The sequence below is a fragment of the Tupaia chinensis genome, unplaced genomic scaffold (assembly GCF_000334495.1).
Source record: "Tupaia chinensis unplaced genomic scaffold, TupChi_1.0 Scaffold000252_1, whole genome shotgun sequence".
Lineage (NCBI taxonomy): Eukaryota > Metazoa > Chordata > Mammalia > Scandentia > Tupaiidae > Tupaia > Tupaia belangeri.
The window spans coordinates 5,093,744-5,105,695 of record NW_006159732.1 but is presented as its reverse complement, the minus strand read 5'-3'; the positions used below and the strand labels follow the sequence as shown (position 1 = coordinate 5,105,695).

Genomic DNA, 11,952 nt, shown 5'->3' with positions numbered 1-11,952 from the left:
GCTGAATTGTACATAACACCCCAGGGTCTTGTTTTCCCAGTCAAATAATGAGAAAAGCATAACAGCATGATTCCAGATCCTACTGAACTTTTCATCTAGTATGGAAGATAGCTGTGATGGAGAATACAGTGTGCTCTGTCTCAGGGGTTTCACTGACACTATCAGAGCAGAGAAATGAGCTGCAGTCTGAAAGAGAAATGGAAAGTGTTAACTTATAGGGAAGGTTGAAGTAGGGATGGGGACTGAGGGAGAATTCTACAAAAAGAATACACATTAGGGTAGCAATTAACAGGGCCAGCTATGCTGGTACAACGGTAACATACTGGTCTGTGATGGTGAAACCAATGGGAAAGTTCCATTTTTATGTCTTAAGATTTCTCTGCACATTTTTTTAACCATTTGTTTATTTAATTCCATTCGCTGTGATTATTTTTTAGTTTGGCCAAAGAGAGAGAAAGGGAAAGCAAGAAAGCAAGCTGCCAGGTCTGGGACTAGAACCATAGTTGGCCATGTGAGAATCCAGCACCCTTAACCACCACGCCAGCTGCTGCTCCCCTCCCTGTACATATTGGGTGTGCCTGTGCATGGCCATGATTCAGACTGCTGAGGCTCAGGTGGATTACGTTGTGAAGACCCTGTGGGGATCTCTCTCTCTCAGTGTCTCTCTCTCTCTCTCTCAGATAATCAATAAATAAATGAACATTGAAAACACCTCTAACTGAAATGATAGCAATTAGTTATAATTAGTTACCCTCTTGCAGTTTTTATCATGATCATTTTCATTATTAGTATTTTTCTACAATCAATAAATAAGTCAAATATTTTAAAGATTTCAAGAATACTGGATAATAAGGCTAAACATGTTCTTTTATTTTACTCCCTAGACTATAAATAAGACTTGAGAGTTTGGGATATCATTCCAGTTCTCATGTTCATATTTAATGTATGACTATTTAAATACACATAGATACACATGTATGGGCACTTTAAGTAAATAGGATCATATATATTTCATCTGATGTGTTTTTTGATGTAACTGTGTATTTTAGAGCATTTCCCTGGAAAATACACATCGACCTATCTCCATTTCAATGGCTGTATCATTTCTCATAATACAACTTTATCATAATGTATAACCAAATTCTAAAAGACAGATGTTTAGATCAATTTAACCATTTTATTTTATAATAAACAGGGTTCCAATTAACATTCTGAATGCACATTTTGAGTTCTATGGTAGAATTAGAAGTATTTTATTTTCTGATATATACTGCCAACCTAATTGTCTACCAAATATTTTTCTACAAAGTTGTTGTCCTAACATGAGTTCATTGCACTGAATGCTTTCTAATATCCTTACCAACACTAGACATGTGTAAATGTTTACATTAATGACCGTTAATTCTATAAATCTTTAGAGATTTTCTATCTTGTACTGATACAGGCCTCTAATTCAAAACCTTTAGGAATCGAGTAAGTACAGTGAATTCTGGAATCAGAGTGGTAAAGACCACGGTAAATTGGAAAAGATAGGTTATGATTACATTAATTCCTGTAATTTGCAGTATTTTAAAAATAGTCTATTGGTCAAGTAAAAGAAAACTATGGCTTGAGAACCTTCATTCTAAGGAAGAAATCATCAGTAGGAAGACAAGCCAATCTAGGCATCCATCTTCCCCAACTGCACTTAGTCTCTGTCCTTCTCCTCCATGCATACTCATGGTCAGTCCTTCTCAGCAGATTCAGAGATGCATATGTGAACATTCTATTTTAAAGGCTGAGATGTGAGAGAATCATTTTCTATTACCTTAGCATGGGGTGAGTTATTTCATACTCTGTAGAAAAGTCATTTATCACAGCCAGAGTCAGAATGATAAAAGATAAAGCATTTGTGGGAAATTTGACATGTTGTCTGCTATTTTCATGCAAAATATATGCTTTGCTCCAACATCTTGGCTTTTAAAAAGCATCAATTATCTCTCCAGTGAAACCATAAATTTTAAACTTTTACTCCATTTCCTCTTGCCTTTTGATTCTTTTCATCTGACACATTGCTCAAAGTTATAACTGGAAAGTGTCCTAAAAAAATTCTTGTGCTTTTCATTTTACAGATATTTAAGTTAGTATATGCTAAAATTTCAATGCTTTGCTATGTAAAGTAGATTGTCATTGAGCTGAATAGTAGGGGAAGTTTCCCCTTTTCTTTTTTTATTATTTAAAATGAAAAAAAATCTCAATTCATAATTAACCTGGCAAATTTCCCCTTTGTCTTCCCTATACCCTACAGAGCTGAGTGGTGATAAATCTGATGACAGCCAGGAGCCTGAAAAATCAGAGATGGCATATTAATAATTTTATTTGAAGACCATCTTGGCTTCACCTGAAAGCCAGCTTTCATATCTAAAGTATTGGTTTGATGAGGCTAGGAAAACTGTTACATTTTTTGTGGACAAAAAAGAGCAGTTGATTTTCCTAATTCAGCCTGCATCTGCTTCAATAGAGCTCTCTCAGCTGTTCATTGCTCAAGTTTATTTGGGTTTTTATACATCTGAGAGTGATAACAAAAGTTTTTTGGAATGAATTTTATGACTGAAGCCAAAGGTGGTCTTCAGTCAAGTGGCAGAGGAGGCTAGCCTGGAGAGTAGGGCTAGGTGGGAAGTTAACTTAGGAATCCCAGTGAGACATGTCTGGTTTAGACCTTAGGTATGACCCCTTTATACTGTGACTTCATTGGGAAGTTATTACACTAAAACCTTGGTTTTCTAAAAGGTAAAATACTAATAACAATGTCTACATCATTGTGTTGTGTGTATTAATTCAGGTGAGTTATGTATTGGGCCATCTGAAAAGTCATGATGCATTTTTTGCATAGAAAATATAGAAAAATATGTCATGACTTTTCCAATGACCCAATAAAATACAAAGCACTAAGCCAGCTCTGGTCTCTCAGTGATTATCATTAGTTGAAAAAAGACATTCAATTATTTTCTTTCACCTGTCTTCCTCAGGAATGAGTAAATTTGTTTTAGTTTGAGTTCATCAGGTAGAAGCCCTTCCCATCTCTGGGTTTCTGATATTGCATAATCTTCTAAAATAGATGAATTATCCTAATAAAGAAGACTTTTTTGTTTTAAATGAAAAAGTGTTAAGAATTGCCACACTGGGACCAGCAGATAGCATAATGGTTGCATTGCTGGATTCCCATGTAGTCAACCATAGTTTGAGTCTCAGCCTCAGTAGCTTAAAATTCAATCCAGAGGCATGAGTGTATGAGCCCAAAATCCAGAATGGAGAATGGAGAAGAAGGGATTGCAACTTGCCATCCCCTCTGGGGGATGGTTTCTCACTTTTTATCCCTGTCTCTCTGGCAAGTACTCATGCCCTACAGCAAAATCTCTTTAAAAAAAAAAAAAAAAAAAAAAAATTGGAACACAAAATATGAGTAATAGCTATGTCGTTGGACTCCCACGTAGTCGACCGTAGTTTGCGTCCCGGACCTGGTGGCTTAAGACTCACGCTGGGCACGTGTGCATGCGTGCCCAAGATCCCAAGAGGAGAATGGAGGAGAAGGGATTGCAGCGTGGCCACATCGCCTCTGGGGGGGTGATTTCTCACTTTCTGTCTTTCTGTCTCTCTCAGTCTGGTGAGCTCACATGCCCTATAGCAAAAACCTCTGAAAAAATAAAAGAATATTGCCACTCTGTTATCTCAGTTTTCATTTTGCAAGAGGTGTCTTTAGTATCTTCTTCCCTTGGTATTTCTTATATTTATAACTGCTCGAACCTTTCCAACAAATTCCAACCAATTCTCTCAGCTTTTATCTTAACCCTTTGAGCTAGCTCTTCACCTTCTATTGCTTCACATCATTCACTAAATTAGATTATTTTCAACATTGTTTCCTCTCTCCTCTTTGACCCTCACTCCATATCTCAGTCTCAATTCAGGTCTTATGACATCTCTCATTTTTCACAAGTCCATTCACAATATGCTGACTTCATTCATCATCTCAAAACCTTGCTCCTCTCACTGCAACTTCCACTTGGCTTATTTCTTTTGTCTCCACCAAATAGTCATTTTTCTGTTCAAAACATTTTAATGTCTTTCATATTTTGTCTGAACCTAGAGATATTCTTTCACTTCTATTTCTTTCCATGTTTTTTGTGACTATCCTCTTCATAAAGGGCAGCCCACCTGCTGGAGAGAGACAGACAGAAGGACAGTGAGAAACTGTCCCCCCAACCCTCGCCTACCCCAGCAGGGATGGCCATTCCGCAGTCCGTTCTCCACTCTCCTCTTGGTCGTCTGGGCATAGCCTCACAAGCACCTGCTGTGGTTTCCAAGCCCTCAGGTCCAGCCATGTAGGGGCCAACCACTTTAACCACGGCCATGCCTGCTGACCCTAATTTTGCTGTGTGTGTATGTGCAACATCTATACATGTATGGAGATAATATGATAATAAAACATTTTTTTATTTTATTCATATTTATTTTTAAATTTTTTTAAAAAAATAAATAAATAAATAAAGGGTAGCCCATACTTTAATGCATGTAAGTATGAGAGAGAGAAAGAATGAGAGATTTTTACTCAATCCTTATATGAATTTATTTGCAGTACCAGTTCTGATAAATATTCTGTATTTCAGGAGAATATTGTCATGACTTTGTAATAGATTAGTCAAAATGACACTGTTAATTTGACCAAACATATTGTAGGATTTTTAAAATCCATCATATGGTATAACTATAATTTGATCTATTTAAACTTTTTTAAAACAAAAAGTATAATGTCTGCCTTTCTAGTTATCCAACCAAAGCCCCTATTGACTGAATGTTTGCTAAATATGAGTTCATTTAAAAAAAAAAGCCTGTCAATGTAACTTGATATTATATCAGTGATATTTCTTCCCATTTGGGCTGATAATTTGGTTGACTTCTAGTAACCCTATACATTACCAAGAATTTCTGTCAAACTGTCTGATAATTCAAAGGCAAGTGTATCTTTTAGTAACTATTTATTTATTTTTAAGTAACATTATCTTTAGGTTGGCTTTGTGGCCTGGTAATCGACGCAGGATCCCACAGAATCTACTCCATGGTTTGAATCACTAAACCAGCAGCTTGACAAATGTATTAGGCACGTGTATGTGCATGCCCAAAATCCTGAAAGGAGGAAGAGAAGAGAAAGAGTTGTGGTAAGATCATTGCTCACCAGAGATGCTTTCTCCTTTCTCCATCTCTCTCTCCCTCTCTCTTTCTCTGGTGAATGTGTGTGCCCTCTAGCAAGAAAAAAAAAAGAAGACATTACCTTTGTGTGCCAATATCATTTATAGTCTACTAAGTAAAAACAAACAAACAAACAAAAAACTATAAGATTCTTAGAAATTCAAGAGATAGTGCTTTTAACTCATTGACCTCAGTCTAGCTAAGAAATCAATTATGTTAAGCCCTTCTATCAGTCAGCCTGGTTCCTCACCCTTTATCTATCATTACCTACAACCAGCTCTCTTTGGACTTTTGAGAATTATTTGCATTGTTTTTGTTTTGTTTCATTTTCAGAGAGATTTTGTTATAAGATGTGTGTGCTTACCGGTGAGACAGAGAGACAGAAAACAAGAAATCACCCCTCAGAGGGATGGCCACAACACAATCCCTTCTCCTCTACTCTCCTCTTGGGATTTTGGGCACACAGGCACATGTACCTCACATGAGTTTTAAGCCACCAGGTCTGGAACTCAAGCTGCAATCAACAACGTGGGAGTCCAGTGACATAACTATTATGCCATCTACTGGTGCCGCATTGTTAATGGCAGGAAAGACACTCAAAACAGCTGAAACCCAGATGTCTAGACTGGTGCTTACCAAGATGCACCAAAAATTTAACTGAAGTTGGATTCATGGAAAAGTAACATAAGGGAAGTTGGCCATGATCATGCAATTTTTTTTCATCTTTTTGATTCTATAGTAAATACACTTAGAGGTCTACCAGGAGAAACGTACTCACTGCATGTTAGAAAACCCAGTATTGGGCGTGCGGGTTGGTGCAGCCTTTGTGAGATTCCACCATGGCATACCGAGGCCAGGGCCAGAAAGTGCAGAAGGTGATGGTGCAGCCCATCAAACTCATCTTCAGATACTTGCAGAATAGATCCCGGATTCAGGTGTGGCTCTGTGAGCAAGTAAATATGCGGATAGGAGGCTGTATCATTGGTTTTGATGAGTATATGAACCTTGTATTAGATGATGCAGAGGAGATTCATTCTAAAACAAAGTCAAGAAAACAACTGGGTCAGATCATGTTAAAAGGAGATAATATAACTCTGCTACAAAGTGTCTCCAACTAGAAATGATAAACAAAGTGAGGACTTGCTGAGAAGACAGTAGTTTGTTCTCTACGTGGAGAGTATAGTTCTAAAAATTTGTTCATATTGTTTTGATTACCATTATGCTATTACTAGTTGGCAATAAATGCTATGGGATTGTTTTTATTAAAAAAAAAAAGAAAGAAAGAAAACCCAGTATTATCCATCCAGCAATGTATTATACACCCTTATGTGACTTCAAATCCAGAAGTCATGGGAAAACAACAATTCAAAGATTGGCATTTTCATTACAGGAATATTTTTCTTCTATTACAATGGATTTAAGACCTGCAATAAACCAACTAGAGGCTTGGTTCTACATTATTGTGAAAAAGGAATCCGTTTGATAAGTAAAAAAAATGAGATAATCGATTCTTAAAGAGTCAGCATTATTCATTCCTTAACAAATTGGTACACTCGTTTCTTGATTAATTTGAAGTCACATATGCAAAACTGAAGATTTAAAGTCATTTTGCAAGGAGACTTCTATATATTATTGCACTGGTGCACCCTAATCTCTTTAAAACCCAATCTAATATTCAGAAGTAGCCATAACAAAAGTCTACAAATATTTATTCAGACTATTACAGAAGTTGTGTGACACACTGACTGAATATGAGATTCCCTGGCGAGCTTTTCAAAAATGTCTATTAATAGGGACCAGCAGTTAGCCTAATGGCTATGTCACTGGACTCCCATGTAGTTGACTGCAGTTTGAGTCCTGGACCTGGTAGATTAAACTTATGCTGGGCACGTGTGCATGTGTGCCAAGATCCCGAGAGGAGAATGGAGAAGAAGGGATTGCGGTGTGGCTATCCCCCTGGGGGTGATTTCTCGCTTTCTGTCTCTCTGTCTCTCTCTGTCTGTCTGGCGAGCACACGCGCCCTATAGCAAAAACCTCTCAAAAAAAAAAAAAAAAAGACTCTGTTACAAACAAATTAAAAATAAAAAGTAGTTTAGATCCACACATTATTTGTTGTAATTTTTAAATTCACAGAGTGATTTTAATGAAAAACAAAACAAAACAAAAAACGTGGATGTCTACTGTTCAGGGTCAGTAATTTTCTAAAGGAAAATAATTGAACACTGACTTTCATTTACAGTATTTGGTAACTTTATTGCACCAAGTAGCATGTAACAGGAACAAAACAAATATCCTCAGCTAAGAAGAATTTCAGAAATAAGTGGTCTAGAGAAAAATTAGCAACTGTCCATTAATTAATGCCATAGGGTCCCTTAACTTTCTCTTCCAATAGTAGATTGAGTTTTCCTTCTAGCTTCTGCTGTTTTTTGTTTCCTGTTTTTCCAGGAAAAAAAAAAGGAGAAGAAGAAATTACTAAGAGGAGGTAGAAGAAGTTGCATTATCAGATAAAATTTTTTCCAGAAAACCCAAAATTGACTTTAGTCACAAGAGATGCTCAGAAAATTTGGGAGGTAACATTTCAGTTATGTTCCCCCTATTTTTATTAACACCAATATCATTCTTTGTATTCACAAATTATGTACACCTTTTGATATTCTTGGTTGACATGCATTTTTTTTTTTTTTTTACACATCAAAAAGTCAGCAATGTTGCTCTTTTCCGGCTGGAACCATGGAGGCCATTCAAGAGAAGAAAAAGAAGGTTCCTGCTGTGGCAGAAACCAAGAAAAAGGCTCCTGCTGCCATGGAAGCCACCAAGAAAAAGGTTCCTGTTGTGCCAGAAACCCTTAAGAAAAAGCGAAGGAATTTTGTGGAGTTGAAGATCAAGCACCCGAGAAAGAAGTTTGCTCAAAATATGCTTCGAAAGGCAAGGAGGAAGCTTATCTATGAAAAAGCTAAGCACTATCATAAGGAATATAGACAGATGTACAGAACTGAGATTCACATGGCCAGGATGGCAAGAAAAGCTGGCAACTTCTATGCACCTGCAGAACCCAAATTGGCATTTGTCATCAGGGTCAGAGGATCAATGGAGTGAGCCCAAAGGTTCGAAAGGTGTTGCAGCTTCTTCGTCTTCGCCAGATCTTCAATGGCACCTTTGTTAAACTCAACAAGGCCTCAATTAACATGCTGAGAATTGTGGAACCATATATTGCATGGGGGCACCCAAATCTGAAGTCAGTAAATGAACTGATCTACAAACGTGGTTATGGCAAAATCAATAAGAAGCGAATTGCTTTGACAGATAACTCTTTGATTGCGCAATCCCTTGGTAAATTCGGCATCATATGCATGGAGGATCTGATTCATGAAACCTATACTGTTGAAAAACACTTTAAAGAAGCAAATAACTTTCTTTGGCCCTTCAAATTATCTTCTCCATGGGGTGGAATGAAGAAAAAGACCACCCATTTTATAGAAGGTGGAGATGTTGGCAACAGGGAAGACCAGATCAACAGACTTATTAGAAGGATGAACTAAGGAATCCACCATGATTGTTTTTTTGTAATCTGGTCAGTAAATAAATAGTGCTGTTTTTAGACTGCAATATATTGTTGTATTTGTAACTTTTTTGGTAACTTGTCTCTGCCTTGCCTTAACTATTGTGGCACATCTTGGTGCTTGGTAAAATTAAGCCAAAACTTCTGTAAGACTAGTGTCCATTTTATTATTTTGTGAAAATCGCTTAGGGACTATTGAAAGGCTTTTCCTACACCAGAATGGCTTGATGTTTCCCCTTTTGAATTTTGCTTAGTAAAAATGGGTTTATTCAACAAAAACTTATTTCAGGGCATTCATGCATGATTTGTAGGTAAGGTAATAAAATAAAGATCAGTTCACCAAAAACGTAAAAAAAAAAAAAAAAAAAAAAGTCAGCAATGTTTTTGCTAGAGAATTTTTCATCTAAAAAGTAAGAAGATAACATAAAATCTTCTTAAAGACTAATTTTAAAAAGAAGAGTCATTTTGCATGAAAATATGATAGATAATTTGCTTAATGATACTGCCAAACATATGTGATAAAACTGTACTATCAAGAAAATTACAAAATGTGATGTCCCATTAACTAACCATTACAATTTGCTAGTTGGTGAATGTTCATAAAAGTTATATTTTCCCTAGGCTAGAAAATCATCCCCATCACTCAGGCTATTTAAAAATTCAGATGGTGTGTACTTTGTCTTATGCTGGGGAATCTTCAAAAAATTAATGGAGGATGCATATTACAAAAAAAATCTATGCATGGATTTGAAAAATGTTTTGCACCAAAATAAACTTGTACTTTAATTCTATTTTTCTGAAAAATTTCATAAGTGTCCTCACATTCCAAATCTAAAGAAAAAACTCCCGTTTTCATTCCTTTTAAATTCAATTATGAATGTAATATTTCTAGACATTAGCAATATAATTACATATTCACACTTTGTCATTCATTGCTTGATAAATCTTTTTGGGATGTTATTTCAAGAGAAGTAACTATTAAAGAGCCATACTTTCTAAATCGATGTGATTACTTACAAAAATTGCACTTAGTAATGCATAGAACTTAGATGTTTTATAATTTATTCACCCTTTTGTCATCTAAGATTCAATCAAGAGATAGAAATCACACAGTACTTTGAAGAGTTGTTAACCACATTAGAATTTAAGAAATAAAGAACACACTAAAGAATAGCTACCTATGCTTAAGAGAAGGTGCTAAGGAAGAGATAAATCTCAAGCTTAGATTCAGACCTCATTGCTGAAGGCCTAATGGCAGAATATATGTGGCAGAGAAGGTGGTTTGGATAAACCAGACAGGAGCTTGTCCACTTTGGTTGGATCAGTAGGAAACCCCCTTCAGGATGCAGGAGAAAAACTATGGCAAGTATTGGAAAATAAGAAACATCTCCTCAGATTTTGGCAAAATGAGTCTGGGAATCAACCACTGGCATACTTATAAGTTCATTGACAGTTCACTTTCAGCACACTAGTCAACTTAGTGGGAAGCAGTCCATAGGACTGATGCCGATCTGTAACTAGGCGAGTACCACTGGTATCCACCCAGTGTACTGAAAGCTACATAAACTATTGCCTAAGATACACAATACAATGTAACACACAATATTGAAAAAGAATATGAATGTGTGAATATGTCTATGCTGAACACTGTATCATGCTTTCAAAAACCATTTGCATATGACTTAGATGTATAATGATTATATAGAAACCAGAGATCAAAATTTTATAAAAGCAAGCATACAGAAAATACTGGGACAAAAGAGGTGTGCTCTTCCTCCTGTAGTGTGTATCTACCATCTTTTAAAGACAAAACTTGACAGATCATATGAACTGCAAAGGGGATATGTTAAAAGGATCCACTTTTTTTTTTTTAATAGTTTTTGTTACAGGGCATATGCACTAACTGGAGAGACAGAGGAAAGGCAGAGAGACAAAAAGCAAGAAATCACTTCCAGGCGGTTGATCATAGCATGATCCTTTCTCCTCCAGTCTCCTCTCACAATTTTTGGCACACATGCACACATGCCTGTCTTGAGTTTCAAGCTGTTGGGTCCAGGACTCAAACCATGGTCAACTATGTAAGAGTCCAGTATCTTAACCACTGTGCCACCTGCCAGCCCAGATTCACTTCATTTTTAACAGAGCAGGGAATGATGGATTGATTTAGAGTTAAGAGTGAGTTAGCTCAGCTTCCATCATCAGCTTGTATCATAGATGAAATAACAACATAAAAAGTGAGGAAAAGTCAAGTAGAAAAAACATACACAAGTTTAGAATTCAAGATGAAGAAAATGTGGATTCACCTTTAAACAAAAGTTGCCAAAAATAAATGTGATTACTCTAGAAAAATCTATTTTAAATTTTACTTGTTTGAACTTATGCATTGTTTTATCTTTACATAGAAAATTAAAATCTTGTTTTGGTCATTAAAGTTCACTGATTAGAGCTTATCTAATTAAGTAAGCTAGGCATTGAAATTGATAGATATATCAACAACACAATTGGAAATACAACATAATATAAAAGCAAAAGTGAACAGTGAGGTTTTTGCCAGTCATTTCTGTCGACTTTATCATAGAACAGTCATTGACTTATTTACCATTAAAAACAATATACATCTGTGTATCTGTTTTTTCCTCTAGATAATTTTTGATGTTGATTAGCAATATTTACAGAGAACAAAATATTTTTTGCAGTATACAGTATATTTTATCCTAAAGAGAAGACTAGTTACTTAAAAGGTAAAATATCCCCTAGTAAATTATTACTTTCACAGATCTTCATATTGATAGAAGAAATTACATAAATTAAACTAGGCTATGTTTACTTTTTAAGCATTTTCTGACTGTTCTTGAGCCAGAAATGTTCTTTAAATTATACATATTTGAGTATCTCATTATAAATGAACTTTTAATATATAGTATTTAGCCAAAATGTAAAAAAAATCCTCTCTCTCTCACACACACATTCACAATTTTTCCTTCCAATTAATTTAAAATATTTGTTTTCCACATGTAACAATTGTTGAAGCATTTTACTTGAACTTCCTTTGGTTTTATTCTCGGGTTTATTTATTTTATTTCTGTCATATACGTATATGTTTTCCACCCTAGATTTGATAGCTTCACAGGCTAGTGTACTAGCTATTTCTGTCTTCATTGTTTGTTTGC

General features: G+C 35.8%; 1 pseudogene; it reads left to right on the top strand.

The window, feature by feature from the left end:
• Positions 1 to 6,032: 6,032 nt before the first annotated feature.
• Positions 6,033 to 6,341, top strand: LOC102483630 (small nuclear ribonucleoprotein E pseudogene; annotated as a pseudogene).
• Positions 6,342 to 11,952: the final 5,611 nt, after the last annotated feature.